Genomic DNA, 15053 nt, shown 5'->3' on the forward strand with positions numbered 1-15053 from the left:
ACTTTGACGCTGAGAGTTAAACCGGAGCATGACCTCGTTGGAATTGAACTGTTGAATGTTCCATTTGAGGAGTTCTTCCAGTTTTTCAATCAAAAGGCCCTCGATAAACCAACGATCACTTGCTACTGTCTGTAAGTAGTACTACTTCTGTCATTAAGTCTCTCTATATAGGTCAGCTCTTTCATTGCATGTATTTATAATTATCCTCACTATATTATGCAGATTGAAGATCGCCGAATTGAAGAAAAGACAAATCGGTGATATTGGGTTCATTAACACAAATCTCATAGATGCAACTGAGGTTAAATATCATGCCGAAAATACCGAGGCCAAATTGCTACGATCGTTGGTACTAAATGAAAACAAAGATATAATACTCTTTCCTTACAACTTCAAGTGAGTGTTACTGTCTTGTGCATATTCAGTTTGCCTTATTAGTCCAGGTTATGGTAATGTAATTGATGACTTATGCATGCGTGCGCAGCTTCCACTATATTCTCCTAGAGATTAAGCTTGAGCAGGGAGTAGTAACCGTCTTAGACTCGAGACGAAAAGATCCCCAGGACTATGCAGACATGACTCAAATGCTCGAGAAGTAAGTTAAATCGATCATTATCCATCATATCAGTAACTTTGTTCATTTCCTGATATCAAGTAATTGTTTTCTTTGTCTGGCAGGGTTTGGATAAAATTCACCAAAAAAGCTCCGGGACTGCCGAAGAAGCTGCAATTTAGACACCCGAAAGTAAGTACTATAGTAGCATGTTCCGCGCATCTCCTAGTGATTCAAGCGCTAGTTTCATCAATACCATTTAGCATGCTTGCTTATCAGTTTGATTGACCTCTATTTCTTGTAAAGTGGTTGTGGCAGGAACCCGGGAATAATTACTATTGATACTACGTTTATGAGTCCATCCGCCACACGACCTGTGAGCGGGGCTACTCTGACGAACAATATGAAGTGCGTAAGCAATAATATTCACAATTTTATTTTATTACCATCATTTGTGTCGAGTTTCATTTATTCATATATATATATATATATATATATTGACCCCCTTCTTCAAATTAGATCTTTTGGATGCGGGATGAACTCCTAGCACCAGATTGTATGCGAGCAATTCAAGAGGAATTTGCGGCATTCTTCCTTGACCACGTGATCGCTGAAAACGGAGAATACTATGTGGACCCTGTGTTCATATATAATTAGGAGATTATATTGTAAGAGATAATTATTGTATATATGTAGCCGGTAGTGTCGGATAGATATATGAGAACTTGTTGTTCGACCAATCTCTCGGAGAAGGAGAGGTGGTCGATATCACTTCTCTCTGTATGCATATATATGTTCATGACGATCTTCTGTTTCCTTCATTTGCTTACTAGCTAGCGTGTCTAGTCCTCTCTATACGTATATAGTACGTAGCGTCGACCAAGCACGGAGATAAGAGAGGACACTTCTCTCTACTAATTAGCTAGCTAACACAATATATGAAACACCTAAATTAACCCCCCAAACCCCCACCCCCCCCTTAAAAAAACAAAAACCCCAGCCCCTAAAATGCTGACGCGTGGATGCCTATTGGTCCCGGTTAGTGCCACAAACCGGGACCAAAGGCCCTCCTGCCTGGGCTCGCCGCGCCGGCCACGTGGAGGCCCATCTGTCCCGGTTCGTGTAAGAACCGGGACTAAAGGGTCAGGGCATTAGTAACGACCCTTTAGTCCCGGTTCAAAAACCGGGACAAAAGGCCCTTTTTCTACCAGTGGACAGGATTAGTGCTATATTATATTACCTTGTCAACTTCCTGCTGTAGATATTGTCTAACCACGGTCGACTGATGTATAACTCTCTCCAATGATAAATATGCTGATAGATTAGCATGTGCTGCCATTGATCACCAGATAAACATCAAAATATGATCATACATGGAGGTTACAATACCAGAAGCTAAAGCGAAAGTCATCTTTTGATCAAGCGAAAGAGAGTATCTTGGAGCACACCGAGAATAGCCCGATTCAGGCTATCTGCAACATTTTGCCTATACTCTAGGGCTAGTAGATGAAACATAGGTGACTTCTCAGGCTCTTCATAAGCTAAGAGGGCCATAAAGTCCCGCACAACAACACAAGGATCTCCAATAGTTACTCACGCACAACAAAATCAAAACATCCCCATATGTGACATGCAAAAGAAGTTACATATAACTGGTTGAATGGTGCTTCTCTACTTCAACCATATGCAACTCATGTTGTGTTTAGTAAATCTAGCAACACCCAAAGTGAAGGGCGGCATGGGTTTTAGGGATATGCATGTGTTCAACCTTGCGATGCTCGGAAACATGGCTGGCACCTTCTTACTGAACCGGAGTCTCTATGCGCACGAGTATTGAAGGGCAAATATTATCCGCATACTGACTTCCTTAATGCGAGTGCTCCTGCTCGAGCCTCGGCTACTTGGAAGGCAATCATTGTTGGGAGAAAGGCTTTGGATGTCGGGCTTATCAAACGAGTTGGAGACGGCTCTACCATCTCCACCTGGACAGATTCCTGGATCCCTGGCAATCTCTTTCTGAAACCGATGGGCCGCATTAGTTCTGCCCCGTTGGCCACGGTCTCAGAGTTGATCGATGAGTACACAGGCAATTGGAATGTGGATATCATTCAGGCAAACCTCCTGCAACCGGACGTTGAGGCTATCTTAAACATACCCCTAAACAACGCCGGTGGTGAGGATTCTTTGGCTTGGGCCTTGGAAAAATCTGGCAACTACTCTGTAAAATCCGCGTATCGTTCTCTCGTGACTCAGAACGAGCACCACTCATTAGAGGAAGGGACGATTACAGAAGCTTCATCAGCTAACAAACAGATGTGGAATGCCCTATGGAAATTACACGTGGTTCCCAAGGTCCGTGTATTCTGGTGGAGAGTACTTCGGGGAATTCTACCGGACTCGGTAACTTTGCAGTATCGACACATTAAACCCTTGGGGCGGTGTGATATCTGCAAGGCCACAGAAGAAAATTTGCTTCATGCATTAGTCCATTGCTCTCATGCAAGGCAGTTCTGGATGGCGGATGTAGATAGATTCCAGCTTCGGCTACCTCGGCTGCACCGGACACATGGGCGCAGGATATTCTTCTGGACTCCCAGTTCGCAGAAGATGATCGTTGTAGAATTATCACGATCATGCATAGTATATGGTCATCACGGAACTGTTGGACCCATGATCGTGATGGCTATGACCCAGTTCAGGCTCTAAAGTGGATTCATGAAACCTTGGCGATTTTGGATCTTCCGTCATCGCGCAAGAAGAGCACGGCGACCCAGTGTTGGCGCCCGCCCGAGGCAAGGTGGGTGACCATAAACACGGATGGTGCTATGAGTGTCGGAGACATGAAAGTTGGAGCGGGAGGGGTGGCTTGCTCGCACCTGGCCTTCCTTGGAGCATGGAGTAAACCTCTGTCAGGCGTCACCGATCCGTTCATCGCTGAAATCTTAGCCTTTCGGGGGGGGGGATGATCTTTGCTCAACTTCGTGGCTTCTCACACGTGGTATTGGAGATTGACTGCTTGGAGCTAGTCAACATCTGGAAATCGCACGACAATTCTCGCTCAATTGTTGCGCCTATCTTGGAGGAAATAGAGGAGATAAGTGCTAGTTTTGCCTCTTTGACGGTTACTCATATTGGTAGATCTTGCAATGGACCAGCCGATCAGTGTGCTCGCTTTGCTTGCTCACTTGATGGCACTGAAAGCTGGCTTAGCACCAGCCCTGAGTTCCTTCGCTCCTGCCTAAAGGCAGATTGTAACCTCATGATACTTGATCAATAAAGCTCCTAATTTCGATGCAAAAAAAAATCCAGCAACACCTGGTATCGGTGATGATAATGGGCTACTTCTCCGTACTTGGGCAACACAAAAGATCATGTAGTATTGATAGTATGTGACAAGCTAAAACTAATTCAATGCAAATATCATGCTGAAATTGGATCTGTTGTAATCATTAAACATAATGAAACCACATCGTAGTCTGGCAAAGTCAACAAAGATGGTGACATCAATCAGAATCCAGATGACTACGACACAGGAGAAATTTAGGTGGTCTGGCATCCGTACTGTTTTGATATATCCTTCCATACGAATGCATAATATCTCATCTATCACAGACAACCAAATTCCTACTAGTATATTAAAATGTATTTGAAGTTGTCTAATACGTCTAGGGTTATAAAAGTTATACCTCTAATTTCTCAACATACTTGGAAACTTTACCAAAGGGTGTCAACTTTTTCTGGCCAAACTCAAGTGCTTCTGTGCTGGCAGTAAAAATAGCCAGATTAATAAAACCATATAACCCAATTTCCCACCTCCAAAATAAATTCGGCCAGTTACCATTTTCTGGAACGAATTAGTTCAATGAAGTGAAGACTTATAAGATCAAAATGTAAATCCGTGTCATTCTCTAACAAGTTGGGCGCCAACTCTGTTGTCAGCTCTATGGCCTTCACGGCATCCCCTTCCACCACAAAATTTAAGATCGCTAAAACAAACTCCCAGCACAACATTAGAATATGAGATGCAAATAGCCCATGCATGTAGACAAATGGGGATGGAAATGGTCATTTTGTAAACTGACATACTCCATATTGTCATGAATTCATGATATGTAAGCTCAGATACATTTAAGATCTAGTTCAACCACGATTATTTCAAAGGCACTACGGAAGAACAAAGGGAGCAAACGAAAGATACCGTCAAAAAGAAAATATCATGAAAGTATCCCCAAAAAATCAAAAAATGTAAAACATGAAGGAATTACCCTCAGGCCTAAGGTTTACTTGGGTAAAACTAAGCAGCCTAATGTGACATGGTAAATCAAATCAATAGGTTAAAGTGCATAATAGAACTTGTATTTCTAATGGTGTCAAGTGTCAACAGGAATCACATCCAGCCACTAGTGACAAAGTACAAATGACAGTGAACAACAATCATGTTTGAATTGGCTACATGTTGATATCCCATCCGCCAAATGAATTGCAGTTCCATACTTGCATTGACCAGTTGATTCAGTAGGAGTATTTCAGTTAACTGAAATTAGTAATTAGTACTATTAATACACATCTTTTCTAATAAGACGAAAATGGATCCTTCATCATCTTTAATTAACATTGACATCGTAAGGGACGGGTTTGAACGAATATAAGAATACAGAAATTGGAAAGTTAATGTACACCAGAACTGAAAGAAATTTGCAGAAATATAGAGAGGTTCCTTGTATGCAATTTAACAAGTACTCCCTCTGTAAAGAAATATAAGAGCGTTTAGATCACTAAAACGCTCTTATATTTCTTTACAGAGGGAGTAATACGCAATTACACATCCCTGAACAATACCAATAAAAGATTAAGTATTGACCTGCAAATATATACCTTTACGCTTATCCACGTCTACAGTATAATCAACAGGTAAGTGCTGGAAAGGAAGGTCTTTGCGGTCTCCTTAAAACAATTGTGCATAAGATAAGATAGCACTATGTTTCGAACATTGTTATCGCTGACAGACTACGGTTGAAAGAAATTTCAATGTCACTAGCAGGCTATTACCAAAAGTAAGATGAAAGCATAACTAGTGTCATGAAAATTTAGGGAGAAGAACTCTAGTCATCTGCCTCAACAACGGTAATAGGTTATTTCCGTTAAGTGAATTTGGCAACGCCAAGACTACTTTATACTCACTTCAACATGCACATATAGTTGCATTTATTATCCATGGTCACACTGAGATAACAGTGCTCTCTTACCTAGTAGTGTCCAAATTCCTATTTGTTGTACATATTAATATCATAAAAGCATTTGTGTAGATATTTTTGAAATTACAAATGACAACTGAATATGTTCCGATTGAAAACAAATATGTTTATTGTTGGCGTGCTTTAATAGTTTGACAAAATCTTCTGGTTGTATCACATACAACCTTTCCTCAAGAAAATCGTCGAGGAAACAATGTTTTGACATCCTATCTGCAAGATTTCATAAATAATGCACTAACTGCTAATATAATTCCAACAGACTCTTAGCATCGCTACGAGTGAGAAAGTCTCATCACAGTCAACTCCTTGAACTTGCCGGAAAACATCTTAACGACAAGTCGAGCTTTCTTAATGGTGACACTTACCATCATTGTCTGTCTTCCTTTTAAAATCCATCTGCACCCAACAGCCTTACGACCATCAACTAGTTCTTCCAAAGTCTACACTTTGTTTTTATACATGGATCCTCTCTCGGATTTTATGGCCTCGAGCCATTCGTCGGAATCCGGGCCCACCATCGCTTCTCCATAGCTCGTAGGTTCATTGTTGTCTAGCAACATGACTTCAAAGACATGATTACGTACCACTCTGAAGTAGTACGCATCCTTGTCGACCTACGAAGTTTGGTAGTGACTTGATCCGAAGTTTCATGATCACTATCATAAGCTTCCACTTCAATTGGTGTAGGTGCCACAGGAACAACTTCCTGTGCCCTGCTACACACTAGTTGAAGTCATGGTTCAATAACCTCATCAAGTCTCCACCATCCTCCCACTCAATTCTTTCGAGAGAAACTTTTCCTCGAGAAAGGACCCGTTTCTAGAAACAATCACTTTTGCTTCCGGATATGAAATAGGAGGTATACCCAACTGTGTTGGGTATTCTATGAAGATGCATTTATCCGCTTTGGGTTCGAGCTTATCAGCCTGAAACTTTTTCACATAAGCATCGCAGCCCCAAACTTTTAAGAAACGATAGCTCAGGTTTCTCTAAACCATAGTTCATACGGTGTCGTCTCAACGGAATTGCGTGGTGCCCTATTTAAAGTGAATGCGGTTGTCTCTAATGCCTTACCCATAAACGATAGTGTAATTCGATAAGAGACATCATGGTATGCACCATATCCAATAGGGTGCAGTTATGATGTTCGGACACACCATCACACTATGGTGTTCCAGGCGGTATTAGTCGTGAAACAATTTCCACAATGTCTTAATTGTGTGCCAAACTCGTAACTCAGATATTCATCTCTATGATCATATCATAGACATTTTATCCTCTTGTCACGATGATCTTCAACTTCACTCTGAAATTACTTGAACCTTTCAATAATTCAGACTTGTGTTTCATCAAGTAAACATACTTAGCATCTACTCAAATCATCTGTGAAGTAAGAGCATAATGATATTCACTGCGTGCCTCAGCACTCATTGGATTGCACACATCAAAATGTATTACTTCCAACAAGTTGCTCTCTTGTTCCATCTCACTGAAAGCGAGGCCTTTCAGTCATCTTGCCCATGTGGTATGATTTGCATGTCTCAAGTGATTCAAAATCAAGTGAGTCCAAATGATCCATCTGTATGGAGTTTCTTCATGCATATATGCCAATAGACATGGTTCGCATGTCTCAATCTTTTAAAAAACGAGTGAGTCCAAAGATCCATCAACATGGAGCTTCTTCATGCGTTTTATCCCAATATGACTCAAATAGCAGTGCCACAAGTATGTGGTACTTCATTACTATCTTATATCTTTTGGCATGAACATGTGTATCACTACGATCGAGATTCAATAAACCATTTATTTTAGGTGCAATACCATTGAAGGTATTATTCAAATAAAAAGAGTAACCATTATTCTTCTTAAATGAACATCATAATCCAATCATGTCTATGCTCAACGTAAACACCAAATAACAATTATTTAGGTTTAACACCAATCTCGATGGTAGAGGGAGCATGCGATGCTTGATCACATCAACCTTGGAAACACTTCCAACACATATCGTCATCTCACTTTTAGCTAGTCTCCGTTTATTCCGCAGCTTTTATTTCGAGTTACTAACACTTAACAACCGAACCGGTATCTAATACCCTGGTGCTACTAGGAGTACACATTAATATAATGTATTTCCAATATACTTCTGTCGACCTTGCCTACCTTCTCATCTACCAAGTATCTAGGGTAGTTCTGCTTCAGTGATCGTTCCCCTCATTACAGAAGCACTTAGTCTCAGGTTTGGGTTCAACCTTGGGTTTCTTCACTAGAGCAGCAACTGATTTGCCGTTTCATGAAGTATCCCTTCTTTCCCTTGCCCTTCTTGAAACTAGTGGTTTTACTAACAATCAACAATTGATGCTCCTACTTGATTTCTACTTTCGTGGTGTCAAACATCGCGAATAGCTCAAGGATCATCATATCTATCCCTGATTTGTTGTAGTTCATCACGAAGCTCTAGTAGCTTGGTGGCAGTGACTTTGGAGAACCATCACTATCTCATCTGGAAGATTAACTCCCACTCGATTCAAGTGATTGTAGTACTTAGACAATCTGAGCACATGCTCAACGATTGAGCTTTTCTCCCTTAGTTTGCAGGCTTAAGAAACTTGTCAGAGGTCTCATACCTCTTGACATGGGCACTAGTCTGAAATCCCAATTTCAGTCTTTGGAACATCTCATATGTTCTGCGACGTTTCAAAAACGTCTTCGGTGCCTCAATTCTATACCATTTTAACATTACACACTGAACTATCACGTAGTCATCAAAACGTGTATGTCAGATGTTCACAACATCCACAAACGACGCTCGAGGTTCAGCACACTGAGCGGTGCATTAAGGACATAAGCCTTCTGTGCGGCAATGAGGACAATCCTTAGTTTACGGACCCAGTCCGCATAATTGCTACTATCAACTTTCAACTAAATTTTCTCTAGGAACATATCTTAGTAGAACTAATGCGTAAGCTACGACATAATTTGCAAAGACCTTTTGACTATGTTCATGATAATTAAGTTCATCTAATAATATTTTTTAATGAACTCCCACTCAGATAGACATCCCTCTAGTCATCTAAGTGATACATGATCCGAGTCAACTAGGCCGTGTCCGATCATCACGTGAGACGGACTAGTCGTCATCGGTGAACATCTCCATGTTGATCGTATCTACTATACGACTCATGTTCGACCTTTCGGTCTCTTGTGTTCCGAGGCCATGTCTGTACATGCTAGGCTCGTCAAGTCAACCTAAGTGTTTCGCATGTGTAAATCTGGCTTACACCCGTTGTATGCGAATGTTAGAATCTATCACACCCGATCATCACGTGGTGCTTCGAAACAACGAACCTTCGCAACGGTGCACAGTTAGGGGGAACACGGCTCTTGAAATTTTAGTGAGGGATCATCTTATTTATGCTACCGTCGTTCTAAGCAAATAAGATGTAAACATGACAAACATCACATGCAAATCATAAAGTGACATGATATGGCCAATATCATCTTGCGCCTTTGATCTCCATCTTCGAGGCGCGGCATGATCACCTTCGCCACCGGCATGACACCATGATCTCCATCATCATGATCTCCATCATCGTGTCTTCATGAAGTTGTCTGGCCAACTATTACTTCTACTACTATGGCTAACGGTTAGCAATAAAGTAAAGTAATTACATGGCGTTTTCATTGACACGCAGGTCATACAATAAATTAAGACAACTCCTATGGCTCCTGCCGGTTGTCATACTCATCGACATGCAAGTCGTGATTCCTATTACAAGAACATGATCAATCTCATACATCACATATATAATTCATCACATCCTTTTGGCCATATCACATCACATAGCATACCCTGCAAAAACAAGTTAGACGTCCTCTAATTGTTGTTGCATGTTTTACGTGGCTGCTATGGGTTTCTAGCAAGAACGTTTCTTACCTACGCAAAAGCCACAACGGTGATATGCCAATTGCTATTTACCCTTCATAAGGACCCTCTTCATCGAATCCGATCCGACTAAAGTGGGAGAGACAGACACCTGCTAGCCACCTTATGCATCAAGTGCATGTAGTCGGTGGAACCTGTCTCACGTAAGAGTACGTGTAAGGTCGGTCCGGGCCGCTTCATCCCACAATGCCGCCGAATCAAGATAAGACTAGTAACGGCAAGCAAATTGAACAAATCATCGCCCACAACTACTTTGTGTTCTACTCGTGCATAGAATCTACGCATAGACCTAGCTCATGATGCCACTGTTGGGGATCGTAGCAGAAATTTAAAATTTCCTACGCATCACCAAGATCAATCTATGGAGTCATCTAGCAACGAGAGAGAGGAGTGCATCTACATACCCTTGTAGATCGCGAGCGGAAGCGTTCAAGAGAACGGGGTTGATGGAGTCGTACTCGTCGTGATCCAAATCACCGATGATCCTAGCGCCGAACGGACGGCACCTCCGCGTTCAACACACGTACGGTTGGGAGAGACGTCTCCTCCTTCATGATCCAGCAAGGGGGAAGGAGAGGTTGACGGAGATCCAGCAGCACGACGGCGTGGTGGTGGAAGCAGCGGGGATCTCGGCAGGGCTTCGCCAAGCTCAGCGAGAGGGAGAGGTGTTACGGGGGGGAGAGGGAGGCGCCAGGGGCTTGGGTGCGCAGCCCTCCCTCCCCCTCCCTTTATATAGGGGCCCTGGGGGGGCGGCCCCTAGAGATCTAATCTCAAGGGGGGGGCGGCCAAGGGGGGGACTTGCCCCCCAAGTCAGGTGGGGCGCCCCCCACCCCCAGGGTTTCCAACCCTAGGCGCAGGGGGAGGCCCATGGGGGCGCACCGGCCCACCAGGGGCTGGTTCCCTTCCCACTTCAGCCCATGGGGCCCTCCGGGATAGGTGGCCCCACCCGGTGGACCCCCGGGACCCTTCCGGTGGTCCCGGTACAATACCGCTGACCCCCGAAACTTTCCCGGTGCCCGAAACTGGACTTCCTATATACAAATCTTCACCTCCGGACCATTCCGGAGCTCCTCGTGATGTCCGGGATCTCATCCGGGACTCCGAACAACTTTCGGGTTACCGCATACTAATATCTCTACAACCCTAGCGTCACCGAACCTTAAGTGTGTAGACCTTACGGGTTCGGGAGACACGCAGACATGACCGAGACGACTCTCTGGTCAATAACCAACAGCGGGATCTGGATACCCATGTTGGCTCCCACATGCTCCTCGATGATCTCATCGGATGAACCACGATGTCGAGGATTCAAGTAATCCCATATACAATTCCCTTTGTCTATCGGTATGTTACTTGCCCGAGATTTGATCGTTGGTATCCCAATACCTCGTTCAATCTCGTTACCGACAAGTCACTTTACTCGTACCGTAATGCATGATCCCATGACCAACCCCTTGGTCACATTGAGCTCATTATGATGATGCATTACCGAGTGGGCCCAGAGATACCTCTCCGTCATACGGAGTGACAAATCCCAATCTCGATTCATGCCAACCCAACAGACACTTTCGGAGATACCTGTAGTGCACCTTTATAGCCACCCAGTTACGTTGTGACGTTTGGTACGCCCAGAGCATTCCTACAGTATCCGGGAGTTGCACGATCTCATGGTCTAAGGAAATGATACTTGACATTAGAAAAGCTCTTAGCAAACGAACTACACGATCTTGTGCTTTGCTTAGGATTGGGTCTTGTCCATCACATCATTCTCCTAATGATGTGATCCTGTTATCAATGACATCCAATGTCCATGGTCAGGAAACCATAACCATCTATTGATCAACGAGCTAGTCAACTAGAGGCTTACTAGGGATATGTTGTGGTCTATGTATTCACACATGTATTACGGTTTCTAGTTAATACAATTATAGCATGAACAATAGACAATTATCATGAACAAGGAAATAGAATAATAACCATTTTATTATTGCCTCTAGGGCATATTTCCAACAGTTTTTTCTATAACCCTCTTAACTTTTTAGCACATGCTATGTGGGTGAAATGATGATACCATGCCAACTTTCAACCTTTTCAGAGCTCATCTGAAGTGCTTTTCAGTTTCAGGGTCATTTAGCTCAAAAAATTCAGTAAATGCATGAAAAATAACAAATGAAGTCAGAAAGGGTTGAAAATTGATGATGTGGCTTTGAATGGTGCATTTTGAACACATAAAAAGTCTGCAGTTCAAATTAGTTCAAAAAAATGAAATGACTTTGTAACACATGAGTTTCCGTCCGAAACCCTGATAGTTCGAAAGAGATTGTCCGTTTTGTACACGAAGTGCATCCAGTTTTTTCCGTAACCCTCTCAACTTTTTAGCACATGCTATGTGGGTGAAATGATGATACCATGCCAACTTTCAACCTTTTTAGAGTTCATCTGAAGTGCTTTTCAGTTTCAGGGTCATTTAGCTCAAAAAATTCAGTAAATGCATGAAAAATAACAAATGAAGTCAGAAAGGGTTGAAAATTGATGATGTGGCTTTGAATGGTGCATTTTGAACACACAAAAAGTCTGCAATTCAAATAAGTTTAAAAAAATGAAATGCCTTTGTAACAGATGAGTTTCCGTCCGAAACCCTGATAGTTCGAAAGAGATTGTCCATTTTGTACACGAAGTGCATCCAGTTTTTTCGTAACCCTCTCAACTTTTTAGCACATGTTATGTGGGTGAAATGATGATACCATGCCAACTTTCAACCTTTTCAGAGTTCATCTGAAGTGCTTTTCAGTTTCAGGGTCATTTAGCTCAAAAAATTCAGTAAATGCATGAAAAATAACAAATGAAGTCAGAAAGGGTTTAAAATTGATGATGTGGCTTTGAATGGTGCATTTTGAACACACAAAAAGTCTGCATTTCAAATAAGTTCAAAAAAATGAAATGCCTTTGTAACACATGAGTTTCCGTCCGAAACCCTGATAGTTCGAAAGAGATTGTCCATTTTGTACACGAAGTGCATCCAATTTTTTCCGTAACCCTCTCAAATTTTTAGCACATGCTATGTGGATGAAATGATGATACCATGCCAACTTTCAACCTTTTCAGAGTTCATCTGAAGTGCTTTTCAGTTTCAGGGTCATTTAGCTCAAAAAATTCAGTACATGCATGAAAAATAACAAATGAAGTCAGAAAAGGTTGAAAATTGATGATGTGGCTTTGAATGGTGCATTTTAAACAGACAAAAAGTCTGCAGTTCAAAAAAATTCAAAAAAATGAAATCCCTTTGTAACTGATGAGTTTCCGTCCGAAACCCTGATTCTTCGAAAGAGATTGTCCGTTTTGTACACGAAGTGCATCCAGTTTTTTCCGTAACCCTCTCAACTTTTTAGCACATGCTATGTGCGTGAAATGATGATACCATGCCAACTAAAACAACTATAATATTCTTCAATAACAAAAAGAATCAACTAAAAAGCTTTTATAAAACTCCAATAGCAAAAGGAATCAACAAAAAAACTTGTATAAACCTCCGGTATTATTGAAACTAAATTATATAAAATTTATGCAACTAAAATTATCAAATCATTTTCTGTTCAGAACATTAAAAGGAAAAAGAATTTTCATAAAGAATGTTTTTGTTAGACATTTTAATAGTAAAAAGCATTATCATAAAGATTTTTTTGTTAGAAACTAAAATAACAAAATCTGTTTTTGAATAGAATCATAAAACACAGTAATATTAAATAGCAGGAAAAAGAATCACAGAAATTTCCAAGAATTCAAATTTGAAAACTAATGGCACTAACAGAAAGTTTATAATTTTTGTGACCTAAAAGCAAAAAGAATTAAAAAATAAAATTTAATAAAATAAATAAAAATAGCAACAGTAAGTATTTTGTTGTAAGTAGAAACAAAATAAAATAAATAAAGCAACAAAGAAAAAAAAGTGCCACCTACTGGGCCACCACGGCCTGAATACGACTAGAAACCCAACCATGGGCCAGGATTCAGGCCCGCAGGAGGCCCAGTAGGCCCACAGGCACAGAGTGTACGGTTAGGCCCGAAAGCCTGCAATTGAGAGGAGCTCGAGAGGGTGGGCGCAGCAGCGCTTATAAACCACTCTCGAGCTCTCTCAACTAGCGAGGTGGGACTAAACTTTGGTCGCGACGCAGGCAGCACATGTCCTTTGGTCCCGGTTGGTGGCACCAACCGGGACTAAAGGTGGGCATTGGTACCGGTTCGTCCCACCAACCGAAACCAATTCCCCCCCCCCTTTAGTACCGGTTGGTTCCACCTACCGGGACCAAAGGCCGCCGCTTCCCGCCCTTTGGGCTGCTGAAAAGAGGCCTTTGGTCCCGGTTGGTGGCACCAACCGGGACTAAAGGGGGCATTAGTCCCGGTTGGCGGCACCAACCGGGACCAATGCTCTGTGTATATAAGTTGGACTTGTGAAACTTTTCATTCAGTTCTTCGATCTGCCTCTCTGTCGTCGAACGCCTCGACACCGACGAACACCTCGACGCCGCCAGGCTACCGGACCTCGACGCCGACGTCGTCGCCGCGCCCTGCCTGCCCTGACGCCGCCGCGCCCCTGCCGTGCCCCGACGCCGTCGCCGTGCCCTGCCTGCCCCGACGTCGCCGAGCCCCTGTCGTGCTCCGACGCCGACGGCGTGCGCCCCTGCCCTGCCCCGACGCCGACGCTGTGTGCCCCTGCCTCGCCCTAACGCCGCCGCGCCCCTACTCTGCCCCGACGACGCCGTCGTGCGCCCCTGCCTCGACCTCGACGCCAACGCCGCCGCGCCCCTGCCCTGCCCCGACGCTGCGCCACGCCGCTGCCCTGCCGTCAACGCCGCCGCACCACTGCCCGCCGAACAGGCCGGTAGTCCCTCCTCCCTCCCACCCCTCTCCTCTGTCCTTCCTTCATGTATGTGATGATGGTGAAGTTGGTTCAGTGCAAAGTTTCAGAGAATTGCATGTTTTCAGCCATGTCCACAAGGTGTTTGATGAAATGCTAGGGCTAGCTAGGGAACTTTGTTTTATGTGAAACATGGCAGGATGATGTCTCCTTGGATGTTGGTGAAGATGGTCAAGTTGGTTTGTTAAAAGGAAAAACTTGTTAGTGCAAGTTTTATTAAAATTTAGTGCTGGACAGAAACTACATGAATATTTTTGGTGGACTTGCTAGATGAAATTGGGGCTGCCCTTCTGGACTTAAGGGTTTAGTAGGAAGGACTACAAGATGTAAAAAATTCAGAATGTTTTTAGCAAGGAAAAATAGGGTTGTAGTTCAATGCCAAGA

The 15053-nt window shown here is 42.9% G+C and overlaps 1 pseudogene; it reads right to left on the reverse strand.

Moving 5' to 3' along the window:
• Positions 1 to 1784: 1784 nt before the first annotated feature.
• Positions 1785 to 15053, reverse strand: part of LOC123142805 (ran-binding protein M homolog) — a 32641-nt pseudogene continuing 19372 nt past the window's right edge.

The sequence above is a fragment of the Triticum aestivum genome, chromosome 6D, assembly GCF_018294505.1.
Source record: "Triticum aestivum cultivar Chinese Spring chromosome 6D, IWGSC CS RefSeq v2.1, whole genome shotgun sequence".
In the NCBI taxonomy this organism is placed as follows: Eukaryota; Viridiplantae; Streptophyta; class Magnoliopsida; order Poales; family Poaceae; genus Triticum; species Triticum aestivum.